Below are 21,656 nucleotides of genomic sequence, written 5' to 3' on the forward strand. Positions count from 1 at the left end.
ATACACCGACACAAAATATTTTAGCGTCTCGTTGTTGGAAGAAGACTCGGTATCGCTATCGCTAGACATCGGAAACGTCGAATCCGTAGGGAATTCCATTTGAGAAAGATATAAAAATTGTGTGAAATGGGTTTAAAATGGCTTAAAGATGTAGATTGGTGTGTGTAAAATGGTTTAAAATGGAGATATAAATAGATAAATGGTTTAAAGGTTTTTTTTATTGAATATTACCGTTTAAACAACGGTCAAAAATAATCAAACGGTCAAATTTTTCAAACATTTCAACGCGTGAAGGATTCAACGCGTTTCAAAAATCACGCGTGACCAACATGGAGGCGGCGGTGTTCGTTGTGGTATAACGTGTGATGGGGTGGCCATCACGGACCACCCCGCCTGCTCTAAGACCACCCGTACTCGGGCGTGATCCACCAAAAAAATGCCAAACAACGCCCGATCAAGCCCCTCCTCCGCCCCCTGCGGCGTTTTCCGGCGTGATGTTTGTCGAAATTGCATTTGGCGTTTTTTAAATAACGCTGATGATGATGTTGACTGGCTAATGGGAGTGTTCCAAGGGCTAGTTTCATTTATTTTTTTTTTGTTTTTTTAATCTCCTCCCTATAAAAAAATAATTGTTTAATAATTGGAAGGGGCGCTATTGGGCATTATTCCCACTACGCCACTTTTGCAATAACGCCCAATAATGCCCCCAATGCTGATTGGACTGCCACTGGTAGAAAACGCCCAAAAGTGAGGGCATTATTGCTCAAACCACTACACATGGTCTAATAAAGTTGGGTCGGAGGATGCATCTCAGTTTGTATCAATGCATAGACCTTGTTTACTTAGATTTTATTTTTTTTTATTTTTGTTTTTTAAAAATGTTATTAACCTCAGCTTAGGTCGGTTTGAAATTTATGGATTTGCATTTGATAAAAAAAAATGGGTTTGGAAACATTCAGATAAGCAGTGGCGGATTTTTTTATTTTTGTTTTTTGAAAAATGTTATTAACCTCAGCTTAGGGCGGTGGGGGTGGCACGTTATACCACCGTGATACATCAATTCAACGCGTGATACAAGAACAATTCTCACCGCCACCTATTTTTTCACGAGTGATGATTTCAAAACCGTGATAAAATCAACGCGTTATGGCTTGAGCGTGATAGATGGATGTGAGGGGGTGTGGGGGTTTATTGTTGGGTGTTGTTAGTGATGATCATTGCCACCAAAGAAGGTTGTGAGTGATGGAAAAATGGTTGATGACATGGCGGAACTTGATTGGGTGCTTGTGAGTGATGGAATTATATCACTAGTGACCACCCCCACTCCCCTTAGGTCGGTTTGAGATTTATGGATTTGCATTTGATAGAAAAATGGGTTCGGAAACTAGTCCTTGATCCTCCGCATTGGTGTGAGGGGATTTAAAACCATGCTACCAGCGTTACAGAAGGCATAAAATCATGCTAAGTAGCAAACAATGGTGATCAAATTCAGGAAAAACGAAAAACAAGAACACGAATTTCTAAAACCAATGTCACACCCCGATTTCCACACGTTTCACCGGTGGGCCCGGTGGGGGATTACCGTGACGTAGTTGGCAACAATATAGTCAAACCACACAATATTTAAATGCACAGCGGAAGCATAAAGATAGATATATTTCAACTAAGAAAATGTAATATCCAAGTATCACAAGTAGTCGAAATAATCCACAGGGGTTCAAAAATAAAATAGGAAATAATGTTCAACAGATAGTGGCATCTAGACTTGCGAGACTCTAACGATGCGAAGGAGTGGCCAGCCTATTTCGTGTAGAACCTGCATTTAATCTTTTTGAGGAAAATACGTCAGTTTACACTGGTAAATACATTCAACCGACACTTTTAAAAAGTTAAATAAAATTGATTTGAATGCACGTGGCACAAACTTTTATAACTTGGGATAATTAATGAAATCTAATCTTGTAAAAGAATTACATGTTCATTATGCGTTCAGTCGCCCGGTTCGTGCCGGGTTTAAGGTTAATTGACACACCACATAGTACAAAACCGCGGCGGGAAAACCAACGGTTATACGTTTATAAGTATGGACACATTGTCGGGTGTACGCCTACACCCGCGTGTCGAGGTCGTGGCCATTTCGTAAAATAATGCCAAGGATATCCGGGACATGGTCATTAAGCTCCCAAAAGCGTAAGACAAACAAAACCAGTTTTTAAACGGGTCATATTGATAATACTCAACTACTAATGAGTTGAGGTCAATTGCCCGACCAAGCGGTATTTTATATACCGTACCCCAAGCCCGTATAAGGGAAAATAAGTTAAAAGTATTTACCTGAGCAAGTAATAACCACAACAAGCAAATGCAAGTATCTTTTACTGGTCTCCTATTCTGGAACGAAGGTTTATAACAACCTATTAGAATCCTAACGGGTCTTTAATTTAGCCTAAGCTTAGACCGGTTAGTTTCAAAGGATAATTACGGTTTAATCGCATGAAAGGCGAAAACCAGGAATGGAATGTGGTTTGGACCCAACAAGTTCGGAGACTTGTATATTATGGGTAAACTAAACACATTCTGGGTTTTGAGATAAAAACGACAAGGTTTGACCCGTTTCGGCTAATTTATGTAAACTAGTTACATAAGCTGAACCGAACGCGTAAATGGCGTAACGGGTAACCGTAGGAGTCCTACACAGGTTTCCTAAGTTAATATGCTCCGAAGAGGTCGTGGTATCAGTAGGATACCTTCCATTATGCCCATAACGAGTTTAATCCCAATATACGCCCCGTAGGGGTATTTTGGTCATTTTAAAGATTATAAAAGAGATTTCCGGGTTCTACAGGAAATCTGAGTTTTCTGAACAGATTATAAAGTTCAAAATACTTTATTTATTAGTTAAAATCAGTAGCAACTGGATTCGTGTCAAAATACCATGTAGAACTCATTTTATGTTCAAAAAGGGTATATTTGGTATTTACCGAATCAACGTCATAACCGCAGGTTATGAGCAGGCTAAAAATAATTAAAAATCTTTAAAAATCCAAAAATATTATTTTACATCAGTGTGTAAAAGGTTTGGTGTCTAAATTTGGGTTTAGATAGGCTTTATGCTAAATGCGCCGTTAAATTACTAAAGTTTTCTTAATTGCGCTATTTAGCATAACTCCTATTCTAGACCTCGGATTGACATGAAATTTTAGGGACATGTTTAGAAATCAGTAACTAAGGTTATTGTCCTTTCACATATCCAAAATTCTCGTTTTAAGGTCAAAAGGGCATTATGGTCAACTTTTAAGCATATAACGGAAATGTGCAAACGACTCTGACAAACAACGGACCCGCCACAGAGGGTTATACCATCATGTAACCTGGTCCTAGGAGGGTCCTAAGGCATATCTAAAACATACCAAATCGGGTCAGAACTGAAGTCAAAGCAAAAGTCAAAGTTTTGCGACTTTCGGTTCCGAACCGAGTCAAAACAGTAAATGGTCGGATCAAACAAGCTTAGACCAGTTATAATACTTATTATCAAGTTATATGAGTGATAAAATAGGTTACATGCCATCTACATTGTTAATTATGCATTAAATCGGAAATTAACATTATGTTGACTTTTTCTAAGCAACTTTGACCCGACATTTGGACTAGTTAGAGTGGGAATCAGAGGGTGCCCTTTAAAGGGTTTAATGCCCACATAATTATCAACATATAACTACCTTTGATTCGACAAATCACTAGACCATTTGTGATTAATCATTAAGTCAACCGTTAATTACGACGGTTTGACTTCTAAGCTATAACTAAGCAAAAACTTAACTAAGAAGGGTTAGGCACACTTACTGAAGTCCTATGCACGATTTGTGAAGCTTAGAGAGAAGTCTTTAGCTCCAGAAATGCTCCAATGTGCAGATGGAAGGTGTGAAGAACTTGTTGCAACTTAGTGGCCTTTTATAGTGAATTTGGATGCATTAGATCATGACAACAAGGTCTACAAGGGTTCCCTGATCATCAACAAGTGTCCCTGAGTGCTAGCGGTCGTTTAGGGGGCGCCCATGCTGTTGCAATAATGATCTAAGTCGATTAAAACACCAAACAGTGCTTCTGTCCGCTTTTTCTGTATCTTGGCCATTGACGCGGCCTGCGTAAGGGTCCTCTTAACCTTTACGTGGCCCGTCTGAATCCTTTTGTTAGAACCCATATCTTTCACTATCAGCGCGGCCCGCATAAAGCCCTTTGCAACCTTTACGCGGCCCTCCTGAGACCTGCTGTAAGATTTTCAAATCTTTTTCAATTATTACCGTCGGCTCTTGGCGTTTCGAAGGGGTAACTTTGCATTTTGGGCCTTTCTTATTTACGTATAAGGGCCTCGGGACTTTTACCCAACTTATTAATCCTCGGTTGTTTTATTATTACTCGAAAAGTCGTAACTTTCAATGTTTGACGCTTTTAACCCTTCTTAAACGAATTTGGTCATAACTTTCTCATATTGTAACGGAACGTGATGAAATTTATATCGCGCATTCTATTGAGTATAATTTACCGTTACAAAGCCTCGGGTATGCCAAAGGGTCAATCAGAGGTATAACTTAAACATGTTGACACATTTGGCCCCTGTAGTTTGTAATTCCTCACTTTCTTCCACATTTCGTTCCGTATGATCCATGATTTATTCGTTTGAAGGTACGAGCATCATGTAGGGTCACTGTAAAGTATATTTATCCCTTGTTGACATCTTGAACCCTTGAATTCACATACTTTCTATGTTTCTCAACTTTAGTCCCTCTGTAGTATTTGTTCCCACGTGCAAACTTATGACACGTGTCATTACTTTATAGGACGCAAAATTTCGAGGTGTTACATCCTCACCCCCTTAAAAGAAATCCCGACCTCGAGATTTACTGAAACAAATGAGGGTACTTTTCCTTCATCATGGACTCTACCTCCCACGTGTACTCGGGACCTCTACGGGCATCCCATTTAACCTTTACAATCGGTATATACTTCCCTTGAAGCTTTTTGACCTGTCGATCCTCGATCGACACCGGTTTTTCAACAAACTTTAAGCTCTCATCGATGTGTACATCTGTATGCGGTATAACTAGCGATTCATCAGCGAAACACTTCTTTAGATTGTAGATGTGAAACACATTGTGGATACCACTGAGCTCTTCCGGTAAGTTTAGCTTATAGGCAACTGATCCGACACGTTCGATTATCTCGAAGGGTCCAATGTATCTCGGGCTTAATTTGCCTTTCTTACCAAATCGCATCACTCCCTTCCAGGGTGATACTTTAAGCAATACCTTGTCACCTACTTCGAAGTTAAAAGGTTTACGCTTCAAATCTGCGTAGCTCTTCTGACTATCTCGGGCAGCTTTCAAACGGTCACTAACGGGTGGTCCGTAGGACAACCCTTAAGTGCTTTAAATAGAATAAAGTTCCATACTTTGCCCAGTTAATTGCTCAAACTTGGTAACCACTCTACGTTTGTTTATGCAGGTGTTAAAGTGCTCAAAATGCGGGTTTTAGGAGGCACGGATGGATGCTAGAGGTTGGGGAGTCAAAGTGTTGAAGAAATCAAGTGTTGATAAAGAAACAAGAAGAATCACCATGCTCAGCACCGTAAACTACGGCTACCTGTCGTAGGTTACGGCCCCCATACTTGTCCAAAAATGCATGCCGTAAGACAGGAGCATTGCGCCGTAAGACATACTGATCGCCGTAACCTACGGCAGGTGGCCGTAGGTTACGGCCCTGGGCTGATTTGTATGACCTCATTGCCAGCCGTAACCTACGGCTGGGAGCCGTAGGTTACGGCTCCGACTGATGCTCTCTTGTAACTTCTCATTTAATGCTGATTTCAAGATAATTTATGAAGACCTATCATTGCTAATCGGTTACTACTCACTTGTGAACGAAATTGGGAGCTTCTTGGAGACTTTTTGGTGTGAAGAACAATAGTTAATCATTAGTTTTGATGTTAGTGACTCCTTTGAACATTGAAAACTTGTGTATGATGTTGATTCGAGCCATGTGTGGCTAAACACTTTATGATCATCCTGGATTGAAGGTTTGCTTGAGACATTTCGTGTTTGATTTTCTAATTTCTAGAATAACAATCCTTATCTTTATGATTTGTTTGTTATGGTGTGTGATTATTTGTTAGTAGCTTGTTAATTCTTATGTTAATCTAGTTTGAAACCATACGTTCTTGGTGCCGTTGGCAATCGAGATATCATGGGTAGAATTAGGATTGGGTAAGGGTTGATTGATCATCGGGTAACAACCTCACGTTCTAGGAATCTGAGTACTTAGTTCCCTTTCATCACTGCAAGTAATCACACATGAGCTATGTCTATGTAGTTCTTTCTAGTGGAATGATAATATGAATGTCGAAACAAACCGGAAATCTAGGATGGTCATTTGTCTCTAATTTGCTTACAACCAAACTTTTCTCTTGAAATTTAATTAGTTTAATTTAGTTTAAAACCAATTCACTCACATAAACTCTTGAATTTTATTTCTCTTGCAAATAGATTAATTTAGTTAAATTAGATAAACTTTCAAATAACACATATTCCACAAACTCCCTGTGTTCGATACCCACTTGCCACTATCTATATAGTTGTTATTGGGATTAAATTTGATTGTGACCACGACATCACGTCAAATTTTGGCGCCGTTGCCGGGGAGTAGTGCGCAACGTGTGTTATTTTTGTTCTTGTTTCGAGTTTGTTATTTTTCTGGTTTACGCGAGGTGTGTTTAGTGTGCAGGTATTTACAGGTGCATGCGTACTAGAAGCTCTCACAATCTTTCACCACTAGTGTTTGATCCGGAAATCGAGCGAACTTTGCGAGCAAACAGAATTTTGTTAAGGGAAAATACAATCAGCAGTTCACCAACAACACCAATTACACCGATTACACCACTTCGATACATGGATAGGGATCCACCACCACCCACTACGGGTGAACCTTTTCCACCTTTTACACCAACATCCACTCAACCTTCACCATATACCACCATTCCACCAAATACTACCGAACCCACCATAATTCAAAATGTTACATCAACCAACACCACACAACCCATTACTACCCAAGAAGAACCGACCATTACCTTTAATCCTTCCACTACTATACCACCATTATCCCATTTTTTCCCGGGTGCGGGTCCATCATATTCAAGCCATACCATAGCACCAAATTCTAGTCCATGCTACATCATTTAGACCCTCAAACCAGTCGGGTTTCCAATACTCGACTCTTCCATTTGGGCAATCTTCGGGAATCCAAGGAGATGGGTATGATGAAGGTTATGAGGAGTTTGAAGGTTTTGATGAAGACGGGTACGCTTATGGGGGTGAAGGAGATCAAGGGGAATACGGTTATATGCAAGGCCAAATGCAAGTGATTCCAAATGTTGGTATGGTGCAACAACAACAACTCATACCTCAACATATTAGGCCAAGGCCACAAGGGCCGCAATTGCAACGTCCGGTACCTTTGCAACAAGTTCGCCCACAAAATGTGCAACCACAATTCCAAAGGCCAATTCAACACCCACCGGTGCCACAACAACAATTTCAACAACCAATTGCACCACAAGGGCCTATACAAAGACCAATGGGTCAAGTTTGTCCAAGGGGTCGGTTTGGTGTACCAAGAAGGCATCTTAGAGAAAATGCGAGGGGTATTGAAGCGCATTTTAGGCTGGTGATCACTCACAATCCTTCACCGGTGGTTATTCCTCATAATAACCAAGGAAGAACCTTTGAAGTAAGGACTAACTCCTTACAAAGTTTGCCGAAATATAAGGGTCTAGCGACGGAGGAACCTTATTTTCACTTGGAGGCCTATGACTCAATTTGCAACACTCTTGGGAGTCAAGGTTTTTCGGCCGATGATGTGAAGTTGGTCTTATTTCAATTCTCTTTGGAAGATAAGGCAAAGAAGTGGTTCTACACTTTGCCTTCGGCACCAATCTATACTTGGGGGGAAATGCAACAAACATTTTTAGACGAATTTTATACCGCCCAAAAGACCAATGATGCGAGGAAAGGGTTGAGAAGTTTTCAACAACAACAAGGCGAAATGTTCCATGAAGCCTTTGACCGCTTAAACATGATGATCAAAAATTGTCTGCACCATGGAATTGAGCTGTGGGAATTGATGAACGCCTTTCATGAAGGGTTGTGTGCCAAAGATGCACGAGATTTGATGTCTATCACAAATGGGACTTTTGGCACAAATTATGAGCATGAGGATTGGGAGTTTTTGGAACAAATGGCAATTACTTCAAAGAGAAAGGCTCAAGCATCAAGGAGAGCACGACCGGCCGTTACTCGAACACAAGTGCATGCGGTTAATGATGGTAATGTACAAACTTCTAACCAAATTTATGATGTTTGTGCATTGTGTAATGAAATAGGTCATGCGGCTGAAAATTGCCAAGGAATGGTGGAAGGGCAATATGAAGAAGTTCATGCCGTTCAAGGTCAAGGAGGGGGTGGTAGAAACTTCAATATGAATTCTAACACTTACCACCCCGGGTTGAGAAACCACCCGAATTTTCGTTATGGGAACCCTTCAAATCAATCAAACCTGAACTTTCAAGGTAGCCAGGGAAACTATGGTTCGTGCCAACCTTATAACAATCAAAGTGGATATCGAGGTGGGAACAACCAAGGATACCAAAGGCAATATCAAGCGGGTCAAGAACAAGATGGTTCTTCGGGTGGTAATGAAATGATGGAAATGTTGAAGAGCATGCAAGCAGAGATGCAAAAGAGGAACCAAATGGATGATGCTCGCATTCAAAAGGATGAGGCCCGAGACAAAGCGATTCAAACTTTGACCACCCAAATGGGTCAACTTGCAACCGAAGTGTCTGAATTGAAGAAAAACAAAGGTCAATTACCAAGTGACACTAAGGTAAACCCGTCTCATGGTACTTCAAGAGGTAATAATGTTAACATTCACCATGTAAGTGTTTTGAGAAGTGGGAAAGAGTACAAAACCGATCCTTCACCGGATTTGGTTGATGGGGTGGTTGAGGATATAACGGGTCAAGAAAGTGAGGAAGAAAATGAACCACCTATTGTTTCTTCTAAAAAACCCAATTTTGAAAAACCCGAAGTTAATAAAGAAAAAGAAAAAGTAAATGAGGGTGAGGGATCTAGTGAAGTACCATTTCCCTCGGCTTTATTAGATCCGGGTAGAAAAAATTTTATTTCAAAACGGGGTCCTCAAAAAGAGGAAATGTGGGAGGTTTTTAAACAGGTTAAAATTAATCTTCCTTTACTTGAAGCTATCAAACAGGTACCCGCTTACGCCAAGTTCTTAAAAGAATTGTGTACTCAAAAGAGGCAACAAAAAGTGCCTAAATTGGTAGACTTGACGGAGCGGGTAAGTGCGGTATTGAAAGGAGACCTTCCTCCTAAGTTACAAGATCCGGGAACGCCCCTAATAAACATCCAAGTTGGAAATTTTCAAACCGCAAGGCGTTATTGGATCTTGGGGCCGGAGTAAGTATCCTACCGGGGGGGTTGTATGACTAATACGATTTTGGTTCATTGAAGCGGGTTGAGACAACGGTTGTACTAGCCGACTTGTCTCATAAACTCCCACGGGGTATCGTACGGGATGTGATAGTTAAAGTTGATAAGTTTTATTATCCCGTTGATTTTCTTGTGCTAGATTACTCATCCGCGAACCCAATTCAACAACAAAATGTCATTTTGGGTCGGCCATTTTTGAACACCGCACATGCCGTTATTGATTGTCGATATGGTACGGTTGACATGACATTCGGTAATAGAAAGATGAGATTAAATGTTTTTACTAATGGTACTAACGTTTATGGTGATGAGTGTTTCTTGGCAAATTTCATAGATGGGTATGACCCGAAGGAATTCGAAGACGAGATTTTGGGGTCTTGTGTTTGTGATGTGTCTTTGCAGGTACATGCATGCGAATTGGAAAATGAGGAGAAGGAGCAAGAATCTCTCGCGGTGAAGGAAGGAAGTCGACCATGGACCCACCAAACGGATACATTACCGGTGGAAATTGATTCGGGTACAAAGCCTTCTTTGGAATGTCCACCAACTGTGGAGTTGAAGGAGCTACCAAAGCACCTAAAGTATGCATTTTTGGGGGGGAATGACACTTTACCGGTGATCATTGCTTCCAACTTGGAGGTAGCTCAAGAGGAAGAATTGATGCGGGTGTTGAAAGCTCACAAGGCGGCAATTGGGTGGACGATAGCCGATTTAAAAGGTATTAGTCCATCCATTGTGATGCACAAAATTATTACAAGTGAAGAAGCAAGGCCGACCCGTGAAACACAAAGAAGGTTGAACCCAAACTTGAGAGAGGTGGTAAAGAAAGAAGTTATCAAGTGGTTGGATGCGGGGATCATTTATCCCATTTCGGATAGTGCATGGGTAAGTCCGACTCAGGTAGTGCCAAAAAAATCCGGCATCCAGGTAGTAAAAGATGAGCAAGGTGAGCAAATCGCCACTCGCCCGGTAACCGGGTGGCGAGTGTGTATTGATTATAGAAAACTAAACGCCGCTACCTCAAAAGACCATTTCCCGTTACCCTTCATTGACCAAATAATTGAAAAACTTTCCGATCAAAAATATTATTGTTTTTTGGATGGGTACTCGGGATATAACCAAATTGCTATTCACCCGGACGACCAACACAAAACCACGTTTACGTGTCCATGTGGTACATTTGCTTTTCGGCGAATGCCGTTTGGATTATGTAACGCCCCGGCCACATTCCAAAGATGTATGATGAGTATATTTTCGGACATGGTCGGGGAATCTCTTGAAGTGTTTATGGATGATTTTTCCATTTTTGGCCCAAGTTTTGACTCTTGTCTTGATGAATTGGAGAAAGTTTTAAAAAGGTGTGTTGAGACAAACTTGGTGCTAAGTTGGGAAAAGAGCCATTTTATGGTTCAAGAGGGTATTGTGTTGGGGCATGTCATTTCGGACCGGGGAATGGAGGTAGACAAAGCGAAGATTCGGGTAATTTCATCTCTACCCCCACAAAAGAATGTTAAGGGGGTGAGATCTTTTCTGGGACATGCGGGGTTTTATCGAAGGTTTATTAAAGGCTTTAGTGTAATTACGAAACCTTTATGTAACTTGTTATTAAAAGATGTTCCATTTGATTTTACTGATGAATGCTTGCAAGCGTTTCATGTTTTGAAGGAACAGTTGGTGAAGGCTCCTATCTTGCAACCACCGGATTGGTCAAAGCCGTTCGAGATTATGTGCGATGCTAGCGACACGACCATTGGAGCGGTTTTGGGTCAAAGGGTCGATAAGAAACCGGTGGTGATATACTATGCAAGCAAAACTTTATCCGAGGCGCAACTCAACTACACCACAACCGAGAAAGAATTATTAGCGGTGGTGTATGCTTTGGACAAGTTTAGATCTTACATTTGGGGGAGCAAGGTGATAGTGTATTCGGATCATAGTACGGTCTGATATTTGATGGAAAAGAAGGATGCGAAGCCCCGGTTGATTCGTTGGGTGCTTTTGTTACAAGAATTTGATCTTGAAATTCGGGACAAAAAGGGGTGTGAAAATGTTGTTGCGGATCATTTGTCCCGGATCCCATTGGAAGCTGTTGATGACCCAAGCGAAATCAATGAACGGTTCCCCGATGAGCAATTGTTAGCTGTATCTACGTTTGTTGCACCTTGGTATGCCCACTATGTAAACTATTTGGCCAAGGGTGCAATTCCGAATCATTGGACAAAGAAGAGACGACAACAATTTCTTAGTCAAATGAAGCAATATATATGGGATGAACCAGACTTGTTCAAAATCGGGCCCGATCAAGTGATACGAAGATGTGTTCCCGAAACTGAAGTTTTAGAGATTTTGACCCATGCTCGTTCATCGGCATGTGGAGGGCATTTTAGTGGGAACAAGACGGGTTATCGGGTGTTATCTAGTGGGTTTTATTGGCCCACGATTTTTAAGGATTCTTGCGAATATGCCCGAAATTGCATCAATTGTCAAAGAGTGGGAAGCATTTCGAAACGGAATGAAATGCCGTTACAACCGATTTTGGTAGTGGAGGTATTTGATGTTTGGGGAATAGACTTCATGGGTCCTTTCCCAAACTCAAATGGGTTTCTGTACATATTGGTCGCGGTTGATTACGTGTCGAAATGGATTGAAGCCATCGCTACGAGGACTAATGATCATTCTGTTGTATGTAAGTTTGTGCAATCCAGTATTTTTGCTCGTTTTGGTGTTCCTAGGGTGATAATAAGCGATGGTGGTTCACATTTTAAAAACTTCAATTTTGGAAAATTACTAAAAAGATATAATGTGAACCACCGCGTTGCTACACCGTACCACCCGCAAACGAGTGGTCAAGTTGAAGTTTCCAACCGGCAAATTAAAGAGATTTTAATGAAGACGGTGAGAACGGATCGGAAAGATTGGTCAAGCAAGCTTGATGATGCGTTGTGGGCGTATCGAACGGCCTACAAAACTCCACTTGATACCACTCCTTATCGAATGGTGTACGAGAAAGGGTGTCATTTGCCTATGGAGTTGGCACATCGGGCATATTGGGCAATTAAAACGGTGAACGCAAACTATGATGAAACGGGTCGGGCGAGAAAGCTTCAATTGAATGAAATTGAGGAAATAAGGGATCAAGCTTATGAGTGTGCATCCGCATATAAAGACAAACTGAAAAAAGTTCATGATGCGAAGATAAGGAAAAAGAACTTTGAAGTGGGTCAAAAGGTGTGGTTGTACAATTCAAGGTTAAAAATGTTCGCGGGGAAACTCAAAAGCAAGTGGATGGGTCCTTACGTTGTCCGAAGAGTGGGGAGATTCGGTGATGTTGACATTCAAGACGAACAAACAAATAAGCAACAAACGGTGAACGGGCATCGGCTCAAACCGTACTTGGAAGGTAACGATATCAACAATCTCGAGCTCGATAAAGTGGGGTACATTTTATGCCCGGTGGATGACGAAGAAATCTGAAAGAGGCCCAGGTTTGATATTTGTAAATATTTAGTTTAGTTTATGTCGTTTTGAATAAGTTCCGTTTAAGCCGGTGTTCGAACAAGTGTGGGGAAATTTTTACGGATTTCCCGAACATAGTGTTGAGGACAACACGGGTTTTTAACGGGGGGTAGGGTAATAATTTTCATGTTTTCATAAATTATGAAAAACACATAAAAAATTAAAAGTTATAAAAGCTAAAAAAAAAATTTGCAAGTAAAAAATTTTTTTTTGAAGCTTCCCCTTGATGCCAGCTCCAGCCGTAACCTACGGCAGGGAGCCGTAGGTTACGGCTCCATGTAACAAAAAAGGAACCCTACGGCCCCTAGCTTCTGTCTTACGGCGGACTCACTTTTGCCCAGATCCAGCCGTAGCCTACAGCTGGGAGCCGTAGGTTACGGCTCGCACTGAAATGCTCCCCTTTCATTTGCCGGCGTTTAACATAAAAAAAAACACCGAAAATAATAAACTAATAATAATAATAATAACTTTAATAATAAAAACAAAAACTAACTTTAATCCCCAACCACAAATCATTCACCATACCCCATCCACAAGTTCTCCATCTTTCTTCTTCTTCCTCTAGAACCCTAACCACCATAACCACAAACCTTCATATCTTTCTCAAATCTTGTCCAAATCAAGTGATTTTTGGGTCGTTTTTGACTAGAATTTCACAAGCATTCTGATTGTGGGTAAATTTTTGGAAGAAAATCATATTTTCTGGTCCGAAATTCAAACCCTAGGAGCCGAAAATTTGGGGCTTTTTGTCAGTTTTTGTGTGAACTTCAAGTTTTTGTGATTCTCATCTTCTACAACACCAAGGTATGCAATTTCTTGTCATTCTTTGATGTACATTGAGGTTTGTAAGTTTTCATCTTTGTTTTTGCTTACACACTTGCTAGTATATGATGATGATAGGATTTTGTGAACCATTGAATGATATGGGTACTAATGTGTTTGATGTTTAGTGAAAATTTTGAGAAAAATTCTGATTTATAAGGACAGTATGCTGAATTTTTGTTTGAAAGAATGAATTTTTGGTTTTTGTACATTAGCACCCATAACATAAAGCAAGTGTGGGGAAGATTGGGTAGAAATACTAGCTTGATATGTTTGTGTGATTTTTGAATGTGTGTAGGCATGGTGACGAAAAAGGGGAAGGGAATTGCAAGCTCATCTAATGCACCTCAAGGGGATGATGCGCAACAAAAGAGGAGGAGATTGACCCGGGTTGGTGACCTGGACTCGGAGGAGGATGCACCTCCAAGGGGTCCGAAGCCGGATTGGACATCCGGTTCATTGTTAGACCAACCCGCGGAATGGAGAGAAGATCTATTTTATGAACAAATGAACAATTTGAAACAAAGAGGTGAAGCATTTATTTTTGAAAAGGAGATTCGAGAGGTTGATTTCGGGCCATTCGGGATCACGGCCAAGTTTAATGCATTGGGTTGGGGAGCTGCTATGAAGTGTTATGATGGTGAAGTAAAGAAGATGTATGACAAGCAGATTCAAGAATGGGTGGCATCACTTGAGTGTCCCCCGTTTAAGGCTCCAAGCAAGATGAGACTTGTTGGACGGTGTAATGGAGTGAAGGTAGAAATGTCTTATGACTCTTTGCGTCGGGTAGCAAAGTTTGATGACGGGCCAGCCAATGAGTACATCTACCCGAGTCTCATGGATCTCTATCACGAGCCCAATCAGCATCCGCAATGGAAAAATATGCTCGATTACCTCTTCCTTCCGGGCACGACACATGGGAAGTTATATCGACGCAATTTAAGAATGGAAGCAAAATTGTTGTTGACGTTGTGCATGTACAATGTTGTTCCGAGGCGGGGTGACAAGATGGAAGTGCGGCACCAAGAGGTACCGATCCTATATATGCTGATGCATGGTTCTCCTAAGGTCCCATACCGATTCCTAGTATTGAATAACATCTGGTTGAGCAAGAATAGTGGGGAAAGAAAGATTATACCTCATTGCCGGTTGATTACGGCGTTGCTTAAGAAATATGGGGCAATTAAAGGAGATGAAAAAGGTTCTTACAAGAGGTTTAGACCCTTTGACCTTAAGAATCTTGGGCCGGGATGGATTTACACAGAATCGGAGAGGTTTCACAAGTTGAAAACAGATGGGAGAAGGTGGAGAGCATTGAAAGTGGATGCGAGACCGTTACGACCGGGAGAGACCGAGGAGCCCGAAACAACGGATGATGAAGTGAGTGGAGACGATGACTACCGTGAAGACACATTCATGGTGGATGCTCAGGTAGAAGGTGCCGGTCAGGCGGGAGTTCAGGGAGCTGGTGTACAATCTGGTTATGTGGGGAGTGCATTTGATTATGCACAACAGGCTTATGATCCGTACTGGGCCCATTCGGGGGATATGGGCCAAATCATTGAACAAAGGCGGCCACCCACTTTCGGTGAATGGAGTGAACCAAACCAGATGCTTTTTGATCAACAAACTTTCATGGGTGCTAGTGTGGAAAGGGCTATCAAGAGAAGCTATGATCGAAATGAGCAATGGAACCGTGCTCATAGGTATGCCCATGAAGAAGAAACAAACAACCGTTATTTAGATGATCGCCAGAGACGCATGCATGACCAATGGCATGCGGGTCAACCAGTTGTATGAGATCCGCCCGTTGTGGACTATACCACATTACCACCATATGATGGTAGTGTGACATACCCCACCCCACCATTGCACCATTCTCAGTGGGTGGATCCACATGCTATGAGTTACCAACAGGCGAATCCAAGTGGCGATCAAGGAAGCAGCAGTAGCGGTGGAGCATTTGGCTTTGGTGAGTGGACTGATATGATGACATCCATCTTCGGGCCTCCACAGCCGAAGTACTACTAGCCAGGTTGTATTTTGCTCCTTTGTACATTTTTGTATATATGTTTATGTGGTATGTTTATGTTATGGTTGGGAGGTAGGGTGGTGTTTGTGTTGATATGTTGTTGGGTTGTGAAAGTTGGTGGTGTCTTTCATAATAATATCTAAAAAAAACTAAAAAAATACAAAAAGAAATTTGGGGTTTGAGAACATAAGCAAATGGGGATGTTTTTGGTTAAAGCGATCTTTTCCTCAAAACCATACATTGGGACAATGTATCCCAGTGTGGGGATGGGGGAATTTTTGGAGAATTTTAAAAATTGTGAAATCAAGCGAAAAATTGTCGAAATTTGAACACTTGATATTGTTCCATTTGACACACCGACACCCATTCCTAGTCTTTTTCTTGGTGAGAATTGAACCACATATGAGAGTTAATTCTTTGTTTGAGTGGCGGTGTGTGTAGTGTGTAAATAGAACTTGTGTGTGAATGCTTGTTAAATCCTAGAGTTAGCATGCTTTTGAAGATGATAGGGGACTTTTAGGTAGCCTCGTCTAGATGTGTGAGAGTGCGGGATTGGTGGGTTGGTCCTCATACGTTACATATATGAGCATGGTATAGTGAGGGGTGGGGGTTTGGTCCTTAGAAAGCCATGTTTGAGCCTTATACCATTCGGTTGTGACCCAAACCTACTTCCTACAAAATTTTACCTTTTGAAATGACCCGGTTTAGGAGATTTAGTATGTAGTATTGATGTTCTTGTATTTATTGTTGAGATTGATGTGTTATGAAAAAAAGAGAGAGAGAGAGAGAAATATGAGAAAAATACAAAAAGAAGAATGTAGTTGCGTTGGGAGTTTAAAAGTTGATGAAATTGTGTATATAGTTGATGTTTGTTTTGCTTAGTAGTGAAAATAAAAACCGGGTCAAATCAATTAGCTCTTTCATATGTATTCCACCATTTTCCTACCTTTGCACCTAGCTCCGTTACAACCCGTAAGTCCCTTTGATTCATAAGCATGTTAGATGTTCGTTAGGAAGAAACTTGATTTTCATACAAGCTTATTGTCGCACACACACATACACGCATGGAGTGGTTTAGCATAACATGTTAATTTGTCTTGTCACCGAGAGTTTTTGTGGGAAGTGTGTTTTGTGGTATGATTGAAAGTTTGAAAAAGGACGGCACTTTAGCTTGGTTTGCACCATTGGTCGCTTGTGGTTGAAAATAGTTTTTGAATAGGTTGCTTGGGACAAGCAACGGGTAAGTGTGGGGATGTGACAGGTGGTCCGTAGGACAACCCTTAAGTGCTTTAAATAGAATAAAATTCCATACTTTGCCCGGTTAATTGCTCGAACTTGGTAACCACTCTACGTTTGTTTATGCAGGTGTTAAAGTGCTCAAAATGCGGGTTTTAGGAGGCACGGATGGATGCTAGAGGTTGGGGAGTCAAAGTGTTGAAGAAATCAAGTGTTGATAAAGAAACAAGAAGAATCACCATGCTCAGCACCGTAACCTACGGCTACCTGCCGTAGGTTACGGCCCCCATACTTGCCCAAAAATGCATGCCGTAAGACAGGAGCATTGCGCCGTAAGACATACTGATCGCCGTAACCTACGGCAGGTGGCCGTAGGTTACGGCCCTGGGCTGATTTGTATGACCTCATTGCCAGCCGTAACCTACGGCTGGGAGCCGTAGGTTACGGCTCCGACTGATGCTCTCTTGTAACTTCTCATTTAATGCTGATTTCAAGATAATTTATGAATACCTATCATTGCTAATCGGTTACTACTCACTTGTGAACGAAATTGGGAGCTTCTTGGAGACTTTTTGGTGTGAAGAACAATAGTTAATCATTATTTTTGATGTTAGTGATTCCTTTGAACATTGAAAACTTGTGTATGATGTTGATTCGAGCCATGTGTGGCTAAACACTTTATGATCATCCTGGATTGAAGGTTTGCTTGAGACATTTCGTGTTTGATTTTCTAATTTCTAGAATAACAATCCTTATCTTTATGATTTGTTTGTTATGGTGTGTGATTATTTGTTAGTAGCTTGTTAATTCTTATGTTAATCTAGTTTGAAACCATACGTTCTTGGTGCCGTTGGCAATCAAGATATCATGGGTAGAATTAGGATTGGGTAAGGGTTGATTGATCATCGGGTAACAATCTCACATTCTAGAATATGAGTACTTAGTTCCCTTTCATCACTGCAAGTAATCACACATGAGCTATGTCTATGTAGTTCTTTCTAGTGGAATGATAATATGAATGTCGAAACAAACCGAAAATCTAGGATGGTCATTTGTCTCTAATTTGCTTACAACCAAACTTTTCTCTTGCTATTTAATTAGTTTAATTTAGTCTAAAACCAATTCACTCACATAAACTCTTGAATTTTATTTCTCTTGCAAATAGATTAATTTAGTTAAATTAGATAAACTTTCAAATAACACATATTCCACAAACTCCCTGTGTTCGATACCCACTTGCCACTATCTATATAGCTGTTATTGGGATTAAATTTGATTGTGACCACGACATCACGTCAGTCACGAATCTGGACAATCTTGTCCGTCGTTTCAAAAATTATATCAGGTCTTGTCATCTGGACATCTCCAACTTCTGCCCAACAAACGGGCGTTCTACACTTTCTACCATACAAGGCTTCGAAAGGGGCAGCCTTAATGCTGTTGTAGCAAGCCTGACGGCTTTTGATGTTCAGCTTTTACTTGCGCACAAGTCAAACATTTTGCTACATAGGTGGCTATAGACTTCTTCAAGCCTATCCACCAAAAGTTTGCCTTCAAATCCTGGTACATCTTGTCAGCTCCAGGATGAACGGAATATCGAGAACTGTGGGCTTCCTGAAGGATAACGTCCCGAAGACCTCCATAAACAGGAATCCATATCCTTCCATTTAATCTCAGAATTTCGTCCTTGCCATAAGATAACTGTTCTTCAGTTACTCCTAGCTTTTCGTTAGGATAGTTAGCTTCTGACACAGCTTCCTTCTATGCAGCTAACAATCTTTTATTCAGACTGTTCTTGATTTCAATGCTCTTGGCATTGATTCTTATTGGTTTCACTCTTTCTTTTCTGCTCAAGGCATCTGCGACTACGTTGGCTTTGCCTGGATGGTATCTTATTTCACAGTCATAATCGTTCAGAGTTTCCATCCAACGTCGCTGCCTCATATTCAAATCTTTCTGATTGAACAGGTGCTGGAGGCTCTTGTGATCAGAATAGATCACGAATTTAATGCCATACAAATAGTGCCTCCATAGCTTTAGTGCAAATACAACGTCACCCAACTCCAAGTCATGGGTGGTGTAATTCTTTTCATGCACTTTCAACTGACGTGAAGCATAGGCAATGACCTTGCCTTTCTGCATAAGCACACATCTCATCCCGGTGTGTGATGCATCACAGTATACTACAAATTCTTCCCTTCCGTCCGGCAATGTCAACACAGGAGCATTGCTTAGCTTCTGCTTAAGGATATCAAAAGCTTCTTGCTGCTTAGGGCCCCAATTAAACTTTATATTCTTTCTAGTTAAATGATCGGTGCATTTTAAGTATACCTTATTTAATATTAATTCTAATATAACCGCATTCATCTTGTTTAAGAATATACTATTTTAATATGTTTTTCTATTTTATATGTTAAGATTTATTAATTATAATATTTAGTAAATAAATGAAATAAAATGGTTCTTGTGGTGGAATTGAAAAAAAAAATAAATAAAAGCTATGTTTTGACAATGGTGTGCAGGTCTCGAAATGAAGTGGTGGGCTCACAACACAATTACAATTTCTAGTAGGCCAAAGACATGGATTCTCACAAAGTAAGTATGGCCCACTAAACTAATCATGGTGACATAAGTTTTGTTCGTGTGATTTAAGAGGGGATCGCATAGGGGGTTACAAAGAGACGAAGACTGACGGTTACTGTGGGAAGGCAGCCATTGGCTGTTCTAGGCTTTTGCACACACCTCGTGAAGCATAAAAAACAAAATATGATAATTGCTTTGAAGGTGATGCGTGGCTAATTCTAAGGTTTCACCCCGGTGTAGATTTTGTAAGAATTCTAGGGTTTCAATATTTTGTTTATGATTTAATTTGTGACTAGTTGTATTTAACCATTTGAAACTTATATCAATTGTCTTGCATTTGTATTGGATTCATGAATTGTCGAATGAGTTATTAAATTTGACTTTGTGAAATGAATATGTGCAATTATGCCTTGCTATAGGTTAGGATTTACATGTTCTTGGTAACGAAGTGTAGTGCGGTCCGTTGTCTATGACGTTGATAGCTCTTGACACCTAAGCCGTGTAACACTAAATTCGTTAGTCGTTTTTGCAATTGAATCAATCTTAAAACGTGTAGGAACCCTAGGAATGCAATTACCGAACCGGGTGTGAACCTTGTTTTCTCTATCTTGTTTGAATCGCTATTTACATTTTGCAATTGCTAGTTGTTAGTCATCAATCAATCAAACCAATCTTTTTAGTAACTTTAATTCATATCTCTCAATCAAACAAAACACAAAAATATACCATAGCAAGCTTCATAATAGTGACAACTTTTCATAATTCAATCAAATCCGTACACAAACCACTAATTAGTGGTTTTTAATAATTTTTCTAAACAAACTAAAAATAAAAATTAGCAAGCTTCATAATTATTTTGCATATTTGTTTGTAAATAACTTTGGCTAATCGAACAACCAGTGTGATACTGACCACATGCTCTTCGTGGATACGATACTCGACTTACCCTAGCTACCTAGGTTAATTGGGTTTTTGACTGATCGGGACGACACGGTCACGTCAAAATGGCGCCGCTGCCGGGGAGCTAGTGCGCTTAGTATTTCATTGCTTGTTCGATTTTAGTTTAGTTTTTTTTCTTTCTTTCTTGTATATTCGTGATTTTACTTTGGGTGGTCGAGCTTGTTTGTGCAGGTAGATGTTTTGCAGGTACCATCTTTCAATATGAATTGGGTAGATGATGATCCGTGTGAGTGTTGCGGGAGCGGAGAGCACTATTCAGAGGATTGCTCTGTTTTCTACGAAAAAGTTCAAGCCAACAAGGAACGGGAAGACTACCTCAGCGGATTATTTGAATATAGGAGGGCGGATTATGAAGATTTCAATGGTCCATCCTCATATTATCCATACACTAGACCACCTCTACCACCGGAGCAAGAAAATGAATGCCCTTGTTGTGGAAAAGTTCACATACATGAAGATTGCCCAGTGTTTTGGAAAGATCCAGTGTTTTGGAAAGAAAAAATAAAGTCTGGTTACAAGCCACCTTCATATCAGGGATACTATCAGTCAAATGTCAACAACAATTATGAGCCAAAGTGGGATTATGATAGTTATGAACCCGAGATGCCACGTTTCCCAAGTTACCAGGAGGAGTATGACGATTATTATTATGAATACCCTCAACCGGCATACGAGGAACCTCAAGACTCAATAAGTTCCAAGCTCGATGCCATCATGAAGGCTATGAGTGCTCTTACCAACTCACATCAAGCTCTCATGAATTCAAATCAAGAAATTAAAACCGAAATGAAGAAAGAGTTTGAAGTAAGAGATAAAGCTCATGAAGCCTTGGCAAAGAAAGTGGGTCAACTCGCCGAACTCAACTTAGACGAGACCGAGAGGTGTTGGCTAGTGGTACAATGGTGGAAGGTGATATGGTGGAAGAGGTTATAGATCTTCCTGAG

The sequence above is a fragment of the Helianthus annuus genome, chromosome 9 (genome assembly GCF_002127325.2).
Source record: "Helianthus annuus cultivar XRQ/B chromosome 9, HanXRQr2.0-SUNRISE, whole genome shotgun sequence".
Classification (NCBI taxonomy): domain Eukaryota; kingdom Viridiplantae; phylum Streptophyta; class Magnoliopsida; order Asterales; family Asteraceae; genus Helianthus; species Helianthus annuus.